This window comes from Panulirus ornatus, chromosome 8 (genome assembly GCF_036320965.1).
Source record: "Panulirus ornatus isolate Po-2019 chromosome 8, ASM3632096v1, whole genome shotgun sequence".
Taxonomy (NCBI): Eukaryota; Metazoa; Arthropoda; class Malacostraca; order Decapoda; family Palinuridae; genus Panulirus; species Panulirus ornatus.
The window spans coordinates 18,483,394-18,499,731 of NC_092231.1; the positions used below are offsets into that span (position 1 = coordinate 18,483,394).

The 16,338-nt window shown below is 41.3% G+C and overlaps 1 long non-coding RNA gene across 1 annotated transcript in view; it reads right to left on the reverse strand.

Moving 5' to 3' along the window:
- LOC139749859 (uncharacterized) overlaps positions 1–16,338 on the reverse strand; it is a 359,223-nt gene that overhangs the window by 249,726 nt on the left and 93,159 nt on the right. The window lies entirely within an intron of this gene.

Consider the following 16,338-nt stretch of genomic DNA (forward strand, 5'->3'; position numbering starts at 1 on the left):
TTTATGCCACCACAATTCTCACCCTCACCACCACTCATACCAGCCCTACACACAATGACTCCAAACAGCCATTGACACCGTCATTGCAAGTCTCACCGTGACAACCGGGAACACCAATACTGCGTGTTTTGCAAATAATGAAACAACAACGGACGAAGGTATTTCTGTATTCTGAAAAATCCGAGTCAAGTCTAAAAGATGTTTTGATACCACCGCACTCGGTTATAAGGTCAGATAGAACTTGGTCTCAGTAGTAAATCTTCGACGTATATCAACTGACTGTTATATTTCTCTCTTGTGTCTCCCCTGTTGATGTGATTATTACACGAAAGTTTCATTTTCCCCGTGGACTCATAGGAATATCTTGATCACGCGCAAAATTGTGATCCTTTCCAATATATATATATATATATATATATATATATATATATATATATATATATATATATATATATATATATATATCATTATTTGTATCATATCTGTTTGTCTTTCCCTTTGTAGCAAGGGAGCGTCAGGAGCAGATGGCTCACCCTTTGAGGAAAGGTCCTTGCCTGGCTCCTCGGTTCTTATTTCTCGCGTGATAAATTTCCAGGCCATCACTCCCGTCCCTCCTACTTACCTTCTTCGGCAGGCAGGAGATACAGTGGAAGTGTTCCTTCTCCCTTCTCTCCAGAGATAGGGAAGAATGAACAACCAATGTTATCAATACTATCATTATTACTCACTGTTATACTTTACCACGTAAACCATATCAGTAAACCACTATACCACAAAATACCACCTTAAACTACACTATAAACATCACTGCACCACAACAGCACTACGAACGCAATAGTGAAATCATACCATGTGGAAATACTGAAAAAACATATGAATACGCACACCATTGCCCCATGCTGTCCACTACCTTTCTACACACACACTTAAGTACACCAGTAGGCCTGCATACACACACACAGAGGACAGTACCAATATGACTCTTAAGGCATCAGTTAAGCAACAAAAACATGGGTAAAAATACAGCAACACGCGTCTGGTGCTTGGCGAGAGGTGAGGCATTTTCAAAATCCTTGTGAAGGCAAGTTCAATTGGGTTTCCAGGCAAAGTGAGGACTCATCCAGGCCCGGCTACTTCTCCAGTGGCCCCTGCAGGCGTGTATGTTATACTTAGCTCACCACTGCCATCCTGGATGCAAGTTTTTCTCTCCTGTTTTCGAAGTAAGATCAAAGTTCTGAGTGTTTTCTTATCTGTTTGATATCTGATGCGAACTTCTCGTGGGTTCCATGACGTTAGAATCTTCTGATCCTCCGAAGCGCACCGGTTAGCGTTACGTTCCAGGGAATCTCACAGTCCCATCACATTCCAGTTCCAGACAGGGGCAGCTGGCTCGTATCAAACCTAGTAGTCCACCATTCTATTTGCACCTCCGGACGATACCTTTCCGTTAAAAATACGTCTCGCCCTAGACACAAGCACGGCATAGCATCCCTTCTCGCGCTTGCATGGAATGTGCGGTTCAACTTGCGTCCTGTGCTCGCCTCTTTCTCTTCTGCTTTCAAGGATATACTTCATCTTCGAAACATACATTTGTACACAGCCAATTCCAAAGACGGGTGGCCGTTTTCACGCTTCCATTCACAGTTCTGATGTTTTGACCTCTACTATTTCAAAATCTTCCTTTCTATTCCCCACTCATCGGAATTTCACGAATGTGAGCAAATCTCCACGGAAGATGACCGTGTTTACTCTCACACATCAGTGGTAATAATTCGAGAAGTCTGACGATTTCCCACTTAAGTAGACCATTTCACGAAGCTCTCGATCCTCTGGTTTGTAATACTAAGAGTTAGAGAGAAGTAGAGTCACTATACATACAGCCGACCACAGTTATAACGAGGATGATACGAACAGTCGATTCTGATATTTCAAGAGTGTGGTATGAACCTCACACAGGACGGCACACTCGGCTAATTTTGTTTCGCACGACTTCAGCACAGTCTGAAATATAAAGAAAATCAAGAATGGGTCGTCAGCATCGCTGTCGCTCAAGATCAAGACGACAAAGTTAAACCGAGGTAGACCGTGATATAATTCTTCATGCCTCGTCTCTTTTTTCTTTAATGTCAATTCCCACCAGTGATTCTTGGGCACTGGGACATTTGGAGGTTCGCTACACGGGGCTGTGCCAGCTGCTGCTGCTGCCCCCAGACAGCTGTCACTCTCCATAACTCTAGCCAGCACAGGTCGTCTCAGGATATTACCTGGAAAATTACTCTCTCTCTTCCTAACGGATGGCCTTAACCCGCCGGCACGACCCGAATAACAACGACCTCCTTCACATTTCGCTCTGTGTGTGTGTGTGTGGGTGTGAGTGTGTGTGTGCGTGTGGGTGTGAGTGTGTGTGTGGGAGTGTGTGTGGGTGTAGGTGGGCATGTGCGCGGGCGCGTTGCAGGGAAGAGCAAACTAGGAATGAATCTTCAGGAAGAGCCTCATCATCGCTCATTCCGTAATCTGACACTTTCTTTGTTATACAAAAAGAAGAAACGAGTGTCACAACGTATATGATTCGATCATGATCACGTTAGGATGACGGATCTCTTCACGTTTTCTCTCTCTTTTTTTTCAGAAGTGTGAGCCGGACGATGAAAGACGCAGACCAGTCACTCTTTGTCGAATGTAATGGAGGTTCACCTACACCCACATTCTACGGTGCTGATATTAGGTTATCACTTTATATATAGTGCTCTCTTCCAGGTTATCCAGCGGAATGATTATATACATCACATGCTTACCAAATGGCGTCCTAGCTTCGTCTCTTCGATGTATATCAACGGACTGTTATGTTTCTCTCTTGTGTCTCCCCTGATGATGTGATTATTACACAAAAGTGCACTTGGGAACTTATCGAGTTTCATTTTCCCCGTGGACTCATAGGAATATATATATATATATATATATATATATATATATATATATATATATATATATATATATATATATATATATGCAGGTAAATCACTGGTGCGCATGATCTAAGACTTTGCTGATAAACACGACGAAACATGAAACACCAGTAGTGACGAGCACTTAGCAAAAATCCCACTAGACACTTTAACAGAAAAATTAAGTTGTCAAAAAGTAATGAACTCGCTCACCAGATTTAAATCATTTTCTCCGTCACTGTCAGGTACAGACGTATCAAAACACATAAGCCAAACTATCCAGCAAGATTCATAGCGAGTTCAGCTGGCTCAGCCACGTACATGTTATCAAAGCGTTTATCTTTTTTTTTTTTAATTTAGCCCAATGTTTGGTGCCGCATCAAATTCTAATGCTAAAGAATATGGACTTCGTGAACAACTTAATGATCTCCAAGTTGATTACGATCTCAAACTGTTATCGAAAGTCTTGATGTGTCATCCCTGTTCACAAAAGTTCTGGCTGACGAACACTCACAGTATTTTGATTCATCTTCATCAAAAAAAAGCTGCTTCTTGAACTTAAAGGACTATCTGTCAAACACTGCGTACTTGAATTTGATGAAACATACTGTGAACAAGAAGTATGGTACAACATTGGGCAACCTTCTTTCCTCTGTGTTCAGTCATTTTCATATGGAACACGTTCTCCAAAGTTCAGTTTCCGACACTAAACAGTAGGTAAACAATTACCTCACTCAGAGGTATATAATGAAAAAAAAAAAAAAAAATCGCGCCATTTTCTTTAAAGTGCGCGTTCATTGCACTACTAGTCTTTGTTCATATGCCTCAGAGTGTAACGGTAGATTCGATTAAGCGTTAACCCTTGGAGACCCCCGTGGTTTGCGTAAGACGAGGGGAATTCGTTTGCCGGTAATCCAGTCATTATTCTCGTATGAACTTCACACATCGTTAAGTCATACGATGACAACTTCTGCACAAGTGACATAGGTTCTAATCCTGCAGTTGGAGGATGAATATAATAAAGATCATATATAAATGGACTCGCGTGGTGTAGCGGTTAGCGGTCCTGACCGTGACGTATTTACGGGCGACCAAGGGTCGAGCGTATAGGTTCAAAATCCTAATTGCGGCAGTCGGTTCACAGTCAACGCAGCTGTTCATCCATCCTTAGAGGGTTGGTCGAGAAAATGAGTACTTGGTTCAGGGTACGGTGTATATATATATATATATATATATATATATATATATATATATATATATATATATATATATATATATATATATTTATTTATTTATATATTATACTTTGTCGCTGTCTCCCGCGTTTGCGAGGTAGCGCAAGGAAACAGACGAAAGAAATGGCCCAACCCACCCCCATACACATGTATATACATACGTCCACACACGCAAATATACATACCTGCACAGCTTTCCATGGTTTACCCCAGACGCTTCACATGCCTTGATTCAATCCACTGACAGCACGTCAACCCCGGTATACCACATCGATCCAATTCACTCTATTCCTTGCCCTCCTTTCACCCTCCTGCATGTTCAGGCCCCGATCACACAAAATCTTTTTCACTCCATCTTTCCACCTCCAATTTGGTCTCCCTCTTCTCCTCGTTCCCTCCACCTCCGACACATATATCCTCTTGGTCAATCTTTCCTCACTCATCCTCTCCATGTGCCCAAACCACTTCAAAACACCCTCTTCTGCTCTCTCAACCACGCTCTTTTTATTTCCACACATCTCTCTTACCCTTACGTTACTCACTCGATCAAACCACCTCACACCACACATTGTCCTCAAACATCTCATTTCCAGCACATCCATCCTCCTGCGCACAACTCTATCCATAGCCCACGCCTCGCAACCATACAACATTGTTGGAACAACTATTCCTTCAAACATGCCCATTTTTGCTTTCCGAGATAATGTTCTCGACTTCCACACATTCTTCAAGGCCCCCAGAATTTTCGCCCCCTCCCCCACCCTATGATCCACTTCCGCTTCCATGGTTCCATCCGCTGCCAGATCCACTCCCAGATATCTAAAACACTTCACTTCCTCCAGTTTTTCTCCATTCAAACTCACCTTCCAATTGACTTGACCCTCAACCCTACTGTACCTATATACCTTGCTCTTATTCACATTTACTCTTAACTTTCTTCTTCCACACACTTTACCGAACTCAGTCACCAGCTTCTGCAGTTTCTCACATGAATCAGCCACCAGCGCTGTATCATCAGCGAACAACAACTGACTCACTTCCCAAGCTCTCTCATCCACAACAGACTTCATACTTGCCCCTCTTTCCAAAACTCTTGCATTTACCTCCCTAACAACCCCATCCATAAACAAATTAAACAACCATGGAGACATTCTGTTTCCCAACTTTCTAAAATGGGAAACAGAATATATATATATATATATATATATATATATATATATATATATATATATATATATATATATATATATATATACATACATCGTTAATGGAATGGCCTGAATACCACATAGCTACACTTCACTCCATTCCGTGCACGTCTTTTACCTTCCTGCATGTTCAGGCCAAAATCACCCAAAATCTTTTTCATTTTACTCTTCCATCTACAATTCAGTCCATCCCTTCTTGTTCCCTCCACTTCTGATTCATATATCCTGTTTGATAGCATTTCCTCACTCATTCTCTCCACCTGTCCAAACCATATCAGTACACCCTCTTCAGCTCTCTAAGCCAAATTTTCTATTACCACACATCTCTCTTACCCTTTCATTACCTACTCGATCAAACCTCCTCACACCCGCGTATTGTCCTCAAACATTACATTAACAACACATCCTGTTAGCCTTGCTTTCACATGTCACTGATTCGTAAGGTAAGTTGTGTATGCCTCATCTGGTACAATTCTAATTAGCTGTATCGCTGTACAGGTCCCCAGAGGTTTTAGAAATCGTACTGGACATCGAATATTATATCTATTAGAGCAAATACATTAACACTGGGATGTCCACTGTAGCGTATCATAATTTTGCACTCCTGTTGATCATCAAATAATTCTTCACTAATATGACAGAATATATTCATGATTTTGGGCTAATGAGAACATTTAATGAAGTGGGATTAACAGACGCATTCAGCTGTAAGTTACTAGCACACTACACTTGCACAGCAGTAGGGTGTACACTCAGCAAAATACCATTCTGCACTCCTGGGTGCGTTGGCTCTCGCATCGAACAACTGCGAGATGAACATCATGTATTTGGCAAGGTTGGTTGGTACCTCTGATATATATATATATATATATATATATATATATATATATATATCCTGGCAGGGCTAACACATCCCTGGACCGTTCATGACCAAGGAGCAACTACAACAATGATGGTACACATCACCTACAAGTCTCCCCTAAGATGTGTGTATGTGACTATGTATGCGTGTGTGTGTGTGTGTGTGTGTGAGAGAGAGAGAGAGAGAGAGAGAGAGAGAGAGAGAGAGAGAGAGAGAGAGAGAGAGAGAGAGAGAGAGAGAGAACGCTACGCCCCGCTGGCAAGTGGAGTCGTAATAGAAAGCAAACCGCCAGGGTAATCAGGAACGTATCTAACTTCTGATGACGTTCCTGGTCAGTGCACGACTCGTATTCAGTTTCAATGAATTACTCAAATAATTCTAAATAAACGACCAAAACTCAAACAGTATCCTGAGTCTATAGGTCTTATCAAAACCTTTTTTTTTCTATCCAATCTGAAAAAAGCTCGACTACAAACCTGTCTACAGTTCAACATAACCTCTTCTGTATTGACAAACTACTCAAGTGTTCCCAGGCCGCTACACTGATCATCTCTTGATGCTATCTGAGGTTGGTGTTTACCAACGCACTGACGAGGACCGTGCATGCAGCGGGAACGTGAACTGACTTAGAAAAGAATTGTCCTGCAACACCTAAATGCTTGTTATGTTTTCTCGATCGCGAGCTACACCGACAGCCACGGTCTTAATTACCCCGGCAGTCTATAGGCCGAAAGCCTAACAACAACCAGCTAAACAACCGAGCATAAAGAAACTGTTGAGAATATTCTAGATCACTGTTCTGTGTGAACGCTCGCGTGGATGGTACAGGTAGAATACAGCCTTGAAATCTGCAAGATATTTGCTACCAATATTTGACGATAAACTTTTATGAATCAATAGAGGGAGAAACCACGAGTACTCTGCCAGATCTTATTAACCACTAACTCGTATCTTGTGTTTGATCAGCGATGGGTGGCAAAATGGCCAATAGATTCCAAACCCTCATCATATTGCAGGGATGTGGATGACATTATGTTATCCACATCTAAGGACTAAAATCAAATAAATCTCGAATGTTGTAAGGTTCAGGAGAAAAAAAAAAATATATTTCTGACGCTAAAAGCCAGAGCAGAACTCCATCTTTTATTTCTAAATGTTAATGTAGGTAAAGAATATGATAGCCTAACGTCATATACACGACTTATAATTATACAAATAACAAATTTCTAATGTTCATTCATGCACGCTACCTAGATATACGGTTAACAAGATCCCCTCTTTGATAAAGAGAACATAAAGAACATCCAATAATCTAATCTTTTTTGGATGAAGGGAGTAACTTCAGTGAAGAATGCAAAAATGAATTGGGTTTCCCACTATATCATAGAAAATGGCAAACTCCAAGGTAACCACTAACTTATCCATTATGGACGACCAGTACCACAGGGAAACTAACGCTATCATTTTGTGAAGTTACCATACCTTATCATCACAGTCTGTCTCTCTAATAGGTCGCTTCCACTAATTACCGAGACTAATTACTGTATAGTTCAGGTAAGACCAGTCATTAACAGTTCCAATATAAGTTGTGATTATTTTTTCTTTCTTTCAGGTATAAGGACAGGGTTCTAATCCCTTCGCGTTCATCATCAGTCGAGTGTAGGATCTGCTTCGCCGCCTTCGTCAGACACGCCGCCCGGAATCTCTCCATGCGCATCGGTGAGCACACGAGGAACTCTTTCAGAACAACCGGGACGACTGATTAAGCCAATGTTCTCGGCAATTAGGTCACGTTCGGAGCGCCACCATCATCATCATAGCCACTATGAACACACAGAATATCTTCAGAATTCTAGGCTTAGCTGCAACACCTTCGTGGTCTGATGTATTCTGGAGAGTGTACGGATATGGACGCTTGAGGCGCAAGTTCAATGCATCATCAACATCTACCACCGACTCTAGAGCTGCCTCGATGGACTGAGTCGATCCATTCACCATCGTAAACATACATCGCATGACGGCTCGTACTGCGCCACACGAATGGATACGTCAACGCCGAAAGATGAGGTGAATACTTCCAGTCTTTCCCCTGAGGACGCATCCTTGTCATGGTATGTGATGACAGGTCTTTGCGAGTGTTTCCTTAACATGTTGGTGACACTCTATGAAAGTTTTTGACTTTAGGTAGTTTTTCCTCAACTTGTTCATCCACAACAGAGATGGGAAGTGTATCTGACCGAACAACGTCGGCAAGGAGAGTTTTCCATAACACACACACACACACACACACACACACACACACACACACACACAGACGCACACACAGACGCACACACACACAATTCATTTTATGATTATTATACTTTGTCGCTGTCTCCCGCGTTAGCGAGGCAGCGCAAGGAAACAGACGAAAGAATGGCCCAACACACACACACACACACATATATATACATCCTTTAAAAGAAGCTTATAGGCATTAGTTGTCTAAGGAACTTTCTTAACAGAGGTACGGTATATTGCCTAAGACACCACACACTGTAATTTACAACTGCGCACTGCGTATTCTCACAACCCTCATAATGATACCAAGAATTATCAGAATATTGATATCACAGTAAACCTCTGAGATCCCTCTATGATATGGAGTTTGTTTTACCTGAATATCACGATCTATCACTTTCAATTCGATTTTGAAATTATGTAAATTTTTCCCCCAGGAAATTTTTTACCCAATTCACTCTTACGCCGACAACTCCATACTATATTTTTCAACCACGTTCTGATCTTGCTATACTTAAATACCTGTTCCTCTTCTCGCACTAAGCATATCCCTCCTTTTAATAGGGACCTATGCAGTAAATCTGAATGGGAAAGCAGTTGCTCGGTTTTTAAAAATTCTGTCTATATTTCATTCAAATCATCAGCCGTGTCCAAGTATCAGTCTTGAAAACATTCCAGTGTAACAGAACAATAGCAGAGACTATCATAATCATCAACTTATGCTCCACTCTGTACTCGAAACCCCCACATAATGACCGTCACAACATATACATCTACTTCTCATTATACTGGTGATATTACATAAGGACGACAATTACCTTATTTTCTTTTGAACATTTGTTTCATATCTACCGAGATCTCATTAGCCACAGTATGGAGTACTGCTCGCATAGAGGGTTGGATCCTCTTCTCATCATTCTCGTTAGTTGGACGACAATCATAAGCCTTCCTTATCAACTCTACCTCCCACTGTCACTCTGTCAACCATCTTTTCCATCCACTGTTACACTGTTTACTTCTACGTATGTATCATTATCATCATTATCATTGTTATCAGCAGCAGTAGCGTCATCATCATCACCATTATCATCAGTTCGTCCACGGCTCATTTGAACCAGTGGCACGGGAGTGACTTTTTCTCCCACTACAGGATTGTCCGTTATAATACCTCCTTCCTTATTCCTCCAACGCAGCCGTGAAACCCATCTCACTTCTTTCGTCTTATTCTCTACTTTCAACCTTTCTGTCTTCAGGAGGCAGTTCTACAAGTACCTTAGAAAGGCACATTAATCTTCTGGTAGCAGCATTGTGTAACTCTTAACAAATATCTTGGCTTCACTGGGGCATTCTTTTTCCTCTGCTATATTGGCCACCAGTTAACTATCCGAGGCGGCAAAAGTAGTCCATCTCACCACCCAACCAATGGTCCATGACAGACAGATCCCTCCCGTCACATCTCGTGACTTGAGAGGTGGAAGGAAAGGCCGAGCCTTCCCCCGAGCCTTCCCTTGGCTAGTACACTCTCCCTCACCACCATTCCTCTCCCTCACTGGCTATAATACCTGCAGCCTTCACCACCGCCAACCACACGGTCTCTCATCCTTGATACCACGAACCATTTTCAAATTACTCTTTTAAGCAATTTATTCTGGAACGTAAACCAGTTTAGTCATACGAGTTCTTAATAATCCAATTATCCTGATACTAAACTGTAAAGTCTCATGAAACTTAAGAAAATAAGATGGAAATAAATAATAAAAAAAAGGTCATGCCATCTATGAGATGTTGGTGTATGGGCCAAAGATACGAAATCGATTGGTTTTGCTCGCGAGGTAAGACAGGATCATCTTGTAAACTTGGCGGTAAACCTGGCGATCAATGGATGCAGTAAAGTTGTTGTTCATATGTTATGACCTTGGATCCCCACGACACAAGACGAAGTATCAAATTTCAGGTGTGGTCATAACTTTCCTCTACGTATCCTTAAGATATGATCTTGAAATCCATAAATCCTCCTGTGCAATGATTTTGAGATACCCAAAGTGCTTTTCTGTAAATTTCTACATTATCATTTTCATTGAAATTCTATGACTTTTATTTGTGCCACAAACTGAGCAGCAAGTAACAACACTACGTTATCAATGATTCTGAAAGAATAATATGATCACCGATTATCTTCTAAAAAAAAATCTGCAAGACATACTATTAACAGAGTACATAGTAAATATCTATCCTTAAATTGCAAATGATTTTACATAAAAACCATAAAACTGGAGTGAGGCATTATTAATGACGACATTACAAGGATAGTCATAACATTTATCAGGAATGCACTCATTTCTCCACTAATGGAATTGTACTAGAATTGCAGGTGACGCGAAATCATTTGACATGAAATTCATTAGTGAAAATTTCGCCCGGTCTAAAATGTGTTACGTACCTAAACTTTGTAGAAATCCATTTAAGCTCGTATTCATAGCAGCTGCAATACAGCCTAATCTCTAAATATTTTTCCCATGTTGATTACCTTCATTTATTTGCTACTACTAAGATATATATTTGCATAATGTTATGTTACATACAAACAAGGTTGAGGTTATTTGTGGCTATGGGGAATTAATGTGATTTTGTATCTGATGGCGAAAACCACCATTACTTCCATCTAAGACTCTCTTTTTGATGCCATTAGTTTATCTTTTCTTCAGAAGGTGATTACAGAATTTACAGATTTATTCCATTAATTGCTTATCAGATAATGAAACATACTGGATCACACTTTTACCTGTCATAATGATGTAATGGGTAAACTTTGTGAACCTTCCTTGTTAAGACAACAATGTGGTATTCCCTTTGTGTGACCACGGTCCCTCGACTCCAGTCCTTATCTGGTGTAGTTAAAATTCAACTGAATGAATTATGTCAATTATCAATTCTTTTTTCTGAGAAGAATTCTTGACAATTTGAATATTTTACAGGCGAAAAAGAAAAAAAAAAATTGGTTCGGGATGATCATGGGGAGAAACAGACGGTATCAGATTATAAAGAATCATGCTGTATGTTTATTGATGTGTCTGAATAGCTTGCCTTATTTACTTAGAGTATGTGTAATGTTCCTGTGTGGTGGTCTGTAAAGTAGCTTAGGCGGTCTAACCAGCATTAGTTCTGTATATTTACAGATGAATGGTAATTCTGTTTGGGTTTCACGGCTCCAAAGAAAGTAACAATGTTCCATGTTTGTGGTGCTGTCAAGATCATGAAGATCATATGGTTGTGTCTTATTTCTACTTTGTCTCCTGCCCTCATCGAACGTTTCCATCCACCTCGAACTCTACTGAAGGGAGGACTTATGCTCTTGCGTGAGGGGCAGGAATATTGATCCTAGAACTCGTCTTGGGAAAATCATTCTGCCCAGCACGTCAATAAAGTTAGTTTCCACTCTTAAAACTTAATTGAGATGTACGCCGGAAGCCCCTGTCTTTACGCAAAGCCCTCTGTAATGCTCTGGCAAAGAACGTTAGTCCTAGGCAAGCTGTGGACTGGTTGACTTGGAAATTCCTACTGCCAAAGTGACCACAAGGATAGGGTGTCAGGTTCACAGAGACGTTTACGCTGACTTGGCCCAATCCTGGCATGAACCACTGGTGGCAGACATCACACAACCACTGACCAAGAAGGCACTGCCATTCTTTTTTTCTTTTATAGCGACGGCGGCGTTGCAGTGATCCAGCTCTGCAGTGGCTGTCACTTTCCTTTTCCTGACCTACGCTGTTGTCTTTTCTTTCTGCTACACTCTCACAAGTGGATTGTCGCGACTCATTCCACAAAGCACACACAAGTCTGTCTCACACGCAATACCTGACAACGTGCAAATCACAGAGACCTAGTCGAAACCACGGAATTTCCGTATTTACTCCTCATAATGTGCGTGGAGGCACTCAGGGGCGCTGAGACGCAAGGTCGACCCTGGTCGAGGAAGGTTAGAACAACTCGTGGACTCTGGCTCCCTTATGACTGTCATCCAATGCCTGGGATCCTCTTCACTTCTACATACAGCTTGTAGACTTGGCTTTTACTCTGCTTATTTCGCCAACGTTCGCAGTTTCATGTCCAGCCTCTCCATTGCTGGCATCAAGAATACTAAATCCGCACTGTCTCACCTGATTGTTTTCTCTGACACACACACACACACACACACACACACACACACACACATACACCTTGCAGGCTCCCTGTCATCTTCACAACGAGATCAAATATTACAATATCTGTCATAGTTTCCAGCAAAGGAGATATTTGTACCTACGGTAGCATGAAAACATCCGTTACTTCCCTCACGCTCCTTGAGACCCACTTGCTTCGAAGTCATCTAGCTCATTATTTCTTGACCATTGATAAACTTGCATTTATCTATCGTATATCCCCTAAACCCCAGTTCCTCCAGCCATGCACAACTCTTCGACCATTAAGGAGAATTACTGTATGAGTAATGGGAAGGTTTACCATGCCTATCTTTTTTTCACATCCATGCACCAAAGTTTTCTGTGGAGGGGATGCGAATTTACGCCACAAAGATTAGCTCGGCTCTGCTCTGAGTGATAGTGGAGGAGTCGAGGCCATTTCTCTTACTCTCCTTAATGATCTGCAACAAATAATTATGAACGTAACACGAGTTCTTAATCATTCTGACTACTCCTCCAACTCAACTTATCTTTTTTTTCTCCCCCTTTGAACCTTAAGACTACAACTCTCATGTCAAATCTGACCTCCTCAGGGTATTCCGACCAGAGTTTATCTCCGTCACTTCCACCTATGCACGTCTATTCCTGCATCAGACTCGGCGGTCTTCCATCCACGGCTTTTATACCGACTCTCTCTCTGGTACCAGTGTTATTCTGCCGGCCGGGATGCCTCCAGCTACCAGTGCTATTCTGCCGGCCGGGATGCCTCCAGCAACCAGTGCTATTCTGCCGGCCGGGACGCCTCCAGCTATCCTAATAGTACATCAGATATCCTCTTGTCTGAGATGGAGTCGTACGTTCCTTCTTCTACTAAATCTTTATCCTCCAGTTATTGTTTGATGGCTCTTGTCCTGATGACTATCACATCTGAGGCAGGGAATACTGGGTCCTAAAGTTCTTACCTTCTGAATCTCGTCTTGTATTCAGTTCTAATTGGAATCATAAAAAAAAAAGCTGTTCTTTGTAGAGTCGAGCAAAGCCTTCATAAAAAAAAAAAAAAAGGACAGCTCTCTGATCCAATCTCTTATTCAACGGATAAATCTCTTTTCTGGACCCTTAATAAAGAGCATTATCCGAAACTTTTGCAGGCAAACTTTTCCTCCTCCTTTAAGACCTAATCCTAAAACGCTATACAGTTAATAATGTGAAACGATTTTACTGCCCTTGGGTCCAGCAGAATCGACGAGGGGAAAACTAATACTCTTAACTGCAGTTTATCGAGAAAAAAAAAATTTAGAAATGTACATGAATTTTAAGATTTCATTTGCCTTATCATGCTATAAAAAAGAACAAAAATGGAAGTGGTTATTGTAAAAAAGACAAAAAAATGATATTGAAAAAGGTTATTACTTTTATCAATACGACACAAAAACTATTAACTGTAGGACAAAATATTAGATGCATCTATCCTCCAAGCCACTAGCTTCCTGATGACAGACGAAGAGCTAATCTGCATCACTATGATCTGTTGGTCATGTATTATTCATAGGTTATGTATCCCCCTCACAGTATCACTATCCATGGGCCCACCGGAACCAAAAACCCATACAACACAAAGAAGGAATACAAACACAAGAGTAACGCATCCGCACTCGGTGAAGACTAAACACTAACTGAAGGTAGAGGGACCCATGTGGTCGTACACAAATGGGAACCCCGCAGAACAAAAGAACTTCGAGAAACGTCGGGTCTGAATGATCCAAGGATGGAGTTCCAGGGTTAATTAGTCTATATCCAAGTCTATTGTGATAAAACCGATCAATTCTACGCTTTATTTCACTCTAGCACATCTATAGAAAATTTTACCATTAATGCTCTCTTCGCAACGGCATCTCCTCCCACTAAGTCTATATAGTCTCTCCTGTATTCAACTCGTGCAAACTTCACTGAATATTTCCCCTCTGCTACCAGTATGAAAGGCGTACGATCCGGATGCCACACCTCCTTGCTTCCTTTGCGTCTATGCTTCTAAGTTTTCGCCTATTTCGTCTCTGCCTTAAAACCCTGACTTATGCCTTTTCTTTGAAGTAATTCCCTGGTGCAGCCCATCATGAGAAAGGAGACCTTTCTAACCCTTCCAAAGCGTTTGCTATGCCTACAGCCTTTGAAACTTTCCTTAACTCACACTTTCTAATACACTCGGGACACTTACATCCTCCTTTCCGTTCATCAATACAGCTCTCGTAGTGCAAGATCCAGTGGTGATTTTCTCTACTCTTTGGCACATCTGGTCTTCCTCTCTCAGGGATTATGATGAAATATCATCTTGGTCCTCGACCTCAAAAATGAATGACAAGATGGGGCATAAGTATATGCTCCCTGAAACATTCCTCCTTTTGAGTTTTCTACCCCTCTTTACTTCATGCATTTCTAGTCGTTCCCTTTGATAGTCGATGATGGAGCGACTTCTCTTATACAGTTGACAGTGTTTCCCGATGGGTTCTATCCTATTCCCCACTTTTTATCCATAAACGACCCCCCCTCATCCTCAAGCCCTATTCACTCTCACGTCAAGTATTCCACAGAATGCAGTTAAGGTGGCACTGGCTCTCGTACCCACCTGGCAGTGTTATAGAGACGCAGACGACCAACCAGTGAGAACTCTCTGCCAAGACAACAATGATCAAAGCACATCAGCTAAGATGATCAGATCATATTAACCACGGTGATCACAACATAACTACGATGATCCCAGCGTATCAACTACGATCATCAGAACATATCAACTACGATGATCAGATCAACTACAATGATCAGAGCACATCACCTACGATCATCAGAGCATAATCACGATGATCATGGCATATGAACTACGATAAATAGAGTGTATCAGTCACGGCCGTAGGTCACAACATAGCAACTACAAAGATCACAACACATTATAATTAAGATTATAATCTTCAACATAAGAACACAGAAAATCCTACATAGATAACGTGGCAGTGAGAAGTGTAGACTTTGTAGCCTTTGTGTAATGTATATATAATGAATGATCCACTTTCTCCCCTCTCGCATCTCCACGAATTTGCCTGCTTCGTCGTTCTGCCGACGAAACCCTGCTACAGATTACCTTTCACAGATTCATTCTAGCAATGTTGATATTCCCAGCCAACAGCCTCATTAATACTCACAGTGTCTATACTGACCACGAGATGAACAAATTATAGAAACTACAGTTCACTCCAATACATTCAGCATCCACTCCTAACTTCAATTCAGGCTTTTTACACATAACATGTCGGCTACTGTCAAAAAAATAGATATATACATGTTGCTGCACAGGAACTTTGGGTACGAGCATGAACTTGGCTGTTTACTGTACCACAGACAGCCACAGAATCACTAAATCACATCACTGAAACGAGCTGGGGCCAAAGTTTAATCACCCCTGATAAGTGGTATCTTACTAAACTTATCAGCAAAAAATGTAAGGATGTTTCAAATGGATTCTGTCCTTACACTCTGCGTACAGCGAGAGTAGAAACAAGGAAAGGATTGCTACATCATAGAATCATTACATCAAATTATCATGTATCCAATTTAACGTCATTTTGCCGGGTTTATGTGTAA